Source organism: Neomonachus schauinslandi, chromosome 3 (assembly GCF_002201575.2).
Source record: "Neomonachus schauinslandi chromosome 3, ASM220157v2, whole genome shotgun sequence".
In the NCBI taxonomy this organism is placed as follows: domain Eukaryota; kingdom Metazoa; phylum Chordata; class Mammalia; order Carnivora; family Phocidae; genus Neomonachus; species Neomonachus schauinslandi.
The window spans coordinates 138,406,352-138,410,687 of NC_058405.1; positions in this window are offsets into that span (position 1 = coordinate 138,406,352).

The following is a 4,336-nucleotide window of genomic DNA, read 5'->3' on the forward strand; positions in this document are numbered from 1 at the left end:
TTGTTACAGAAATTGTTGCTTATTTCATACTGATTCCATTTAACCTTTTTTGTCAGCATCATGCTATACTGACAGAGAATGGATAATATATAGTGCGTACCCATGAGTAGCCTCTCTATTAGTGAATGACGTGTGCACAGATACCGATTTTGTCCCTGCCTGTGGCTCCTATACTGGAGGGAAGGTTGTAGGTTTCTGGGCTCTGATATGACTGAGGATCAAACCTGTTGAACCTAATCTTACTTGATTCATTTCATAATCACTTGCCTCACTAAGATTTCAGCTCTTAATTAAAGAAGTTTTCTGCCTGACTCATATAAGCTTGGATGAATGAACCTTAGAAATCCTCTCATCTTACCTTTTCCCAAACATAGTTGTCTAATTTCCCCTATCCCCCAGGCCACAGATAACCAGTCTTCCTGAACATTTGCTGTTACCAAATGGCAATTTATTGCCTTTCCAGGAAGCCTTTTCCAACTAAATCTTCAGGTATTAAGAGGTTTTTGTTTATTAGACTGAAATCTGCCTTCCTCTTCTATTCATTGATGTAACTTTTATCTCTGTAGTCATAAAGAATTGTCCAGTTGCTCTCTTGAAGGGCAGCTCTTCCCATGTTTAAAGGCAGCTCGTGTTCCCCCACGTCTTCGCCAGTCAGCTTTTACTCCTGTGAGTTCTAGACCTTCACCATCCTAGTCTCTTCATATGTGTCTCTTTGATGTTCTTTTTTTTTAAAATTTATTTATTTTAGCGGGGGGGGTGGTGCAGAGGGAGAGGGTGAGAGAGTCTCAAGCAGACTCCTCGCTGAGTGCAGAGCCTGACACAGGGCTCAATCTCACAACCCCAAGATGATGACCTGAGCCAAAACCGAGTCAGCGCTTAACCAACTGTGCCACCCAGGCACCCCAAAATTTTATTTCATTTTTAAAATTTTAATTATTTTTTCTCTTTTAGAGAGAGAGAGTGCATGAGCAAGCAGGGGGGAGGGGCAGAGAGAGTATCTCAAACAGGCCGTACGCTGAGTGGGGCTGGATCCCACGACCCATGAGATCATGACCTGAGCTGAAATCAAGAGTTGGATGCTCAACAAACTGAGCCACCCAGGCACCCCCTCTTTGAAGTTTAAGTGAAGTGTCTAGGCCTACATGTGCCAGAGTAGTAGCAATGATTTCCTTATTCTAGTCACTAATAAATGCATTTTTGATGGACATTGTACTACCTCACACTGAACTTGAATTTAACAAAGCATGTCTTTTCTGCATATGCCGTTTTGGCCACATCTCCCTGGAGTCTGATTTTTTAAAGTCCAATTACCTGTATTTATCCTTACTAAAATTTGTATCTTGCTGGATTTAATTCCAGAGTTTCAAAATTTTAGAATCTTGACTCATCCAGAATATTTTTTGTTCCATCCAGGTTTGGGTCCTTAGTAGAAGTGACACATATTATGTCTGGATTCTCTTGCAAGTAATGAGAGATAGCTGTAGTACACAAGGATCTGCCCAATAACACCATGAAAGAGCATTCAGGGCTCAGGCATCTATTCTTCCACTTGACATGCTATTGTCCACTTTACATTTTTATATTTTGTCCACAAATAGGCTTTTCTCCCCCAGTGAATCAACAATTATTTCAGACAAACATTAAACATGCAATTACATTTACTTAACATTGTCAGCTGCCAGACTGAAATCCTTTGACGAAGCTTGCTGCTCAAGTTTTTTGTGCTACCCTATCAGAAAAGCAAATGAGGTCTTACTGCCATTGCATTTACTTTTGTCTATGTTTGGCCTCAGGAGCATGTCTCTATTTTCAATATACTCAAACCCATTTTGTGATACGATCTGTTGAATGGGTCTAGTAGTGGCTGGTGGACAACCTTTTAAATCCATTCTTACACAGTTCTGTCACATCTTTTGTATCTCATCCACATTACACCTGGGAAGGTACTCTTTAAAAATTGAAATCTTGTCACTATACAGCTGTAAAATAAGAGGATGGAGTTCTAAAGCCTAAGAACACAATGGAAAGAGTTCTGTTCTGAAATTTTGTGTGTGCTCCATTTTCCTCTACCACCTACAAGTCACTTTCCCTATTTGGAACTAATTTCTTTCATAAAATGAAAATCTCTAGGGTCCCTTCTAACTTGGTCTCAGTGATTCTGATTAAGTCTAGATATTTTTGCTGAATACTACCCTAGGAATGATTATTGCATTGATAATTTACTTTTTAATTCCTTTATTAGCCAGACACTGTGCTGAGATTTAACCCTAGACAAGAGGTAATGATTGTTATAACAATCCTGTGAAGTGAGTGGTATCATCCTTTTTTTTTTTAACTGGTGAAATAACTGAGGTTTAGTGAGGTTGAGTAACATCAACCGTTAGGAGCTGGCAAGGGGGTCTGACTAAAGCCAGTCCCTCTGCTGGCTGCTTCACTGCTCTAGGCTGCTTGTACTGGGTATCTGTGATGTATACAGAATTTCTGCTTTTAAAGTAGATTATTAGTCATTGCCCTCTACAGAAGGGCACAAGTAAGGAAATGGAGTCTCTCTTAGCTACGAAGTGGAAGCTGCTGTCTTCATGACTACACACCATAGAAAATGCCGGGACACCTTTTGTCTCAGATGCTGTCTTGCTCTGTAAATGTTTAATCCAGAAGGTCCTGTATTGGTGCCTTTATACGTTTAATATGAAACTTACAAAGGAAGTGCTGTATTTGATGGACTTAATAAATTTGCATTTTTATAACTTTTAATACTACATTCCTTTGAGCTGCACTTAAAAATGTAAGAACACCTGTTTCTCTAAGTTATATACCTTCCCATAGAGAGACTGGAAATTGAAAGAACTGTTAAGATTAAGGAAATGTTTTATAATCTGGAGCCCATCTATGGAAAGTCACAGTTCCTTAAAACTGCTAATTTAAGACTTAAAGTTGCTGCTGAAGGATTTGAGCTACATTAGGGTACTAAAAAAGTTGCATGTGTCTTAGAGCTAGAATGAAAGTGTAAGTTTAGAATCTGGTGGTTATGGTCATGGTGCTTCTGTGGTTGGACAACCAAGAACCCAGAGTTATTGGCTCTTCACAAAATGTTCTGTTTAATACTCTGGGTACAGCCCAATAAGTGAATACAAAAAAGCCCAAATGTCACTTTAGTCTCAGTGATAAGACAACAAAGAATAAGAGGTAATTAGTGAATGGCAGATAGTGAGCTGCAAGTCACACCATTGCTAGGAATTTACTTAGTGTGTCAGAGAATACCGTCAAGAAAACACAATCTCCAAGGTGTTTCTAGATCACCTATAGCCATTAAGAAGCTTTAAAAATTGAAAGACTAAGGAACCCAAGACAAAACTTATATTCAAAAATGCTGGTGTGTTCACTTGAAAGGTTTCACTTTGGTGATGTTATCCTTTAAAAATTAGGTACTTTAATAGCTATACCCTACTTACCTGGACAGATTTCCAGCACTGCTAACCGTCTGTATGCCAATGTGGAAATAAGCCCAAGCAAGGATTATAGGACAGACGGCTCAGAAAGTTGTTCCCTTAAAGCTTCCCCTTCAAGCCATTTACCCTTTCTTATCTCACATTTTTTTGTAAATTTATTTATTTGGGCATCAACCCCATAGCCCTCCACAAACAAATCTGTTTGTTAGAATCTGGGGCCAAACCTATCACTGGCAGTTCTATATGGATTCGATCTGGGTGCTCCTCAGGTTTGAGAGGCCATAACCTATATATTCCTATACCACCCTGCAAGGAGAGAGTGAGATCATCTCCTATGATTTCATTGCCTGGTGTCTCATTGCCCAATGACCTCCCTCTACCCCACAGTTCTCCCAGTTCCTGGCTTCTTATGAATAGGTCAGAGGTAGTCACTGTACATCTGACCTCACAGATGGAGTTAGTGTGAACATTCGTGCCACAGCTGAGGCCAAATTCAAAGAACGATGTCAGGAGGAATGGGAATCCACTGGCAGTCTGTTAATCTGAGGGGCTGCCTCTCCGGAGAGCCTGGGTAAGGAAGGGGACAAATGCCATGATTGACGTTTATTCCTTTACTCAGTGGTAGGAGCAGTCAGGATTTCCTGATTCATTACTAACCAGGAAATCCCAGCTGCCCAGCGGCAAGGGGTTAAAAACTGTTCTGAAAAGCTTTTTATGTTCTGGAAAGCTAAATTACACATACATGCAAACCACAAACACGCAGCACCTGGATAAATAAAATGTGACTGAATAAAGGCCAGGCTATTTGCAAAAGGGAATCTGGAAAACATTTGCTTTTGGGTGGTTAACATTACTTACACTGTTTTTTTTTTTTAAGAAAAAAAATA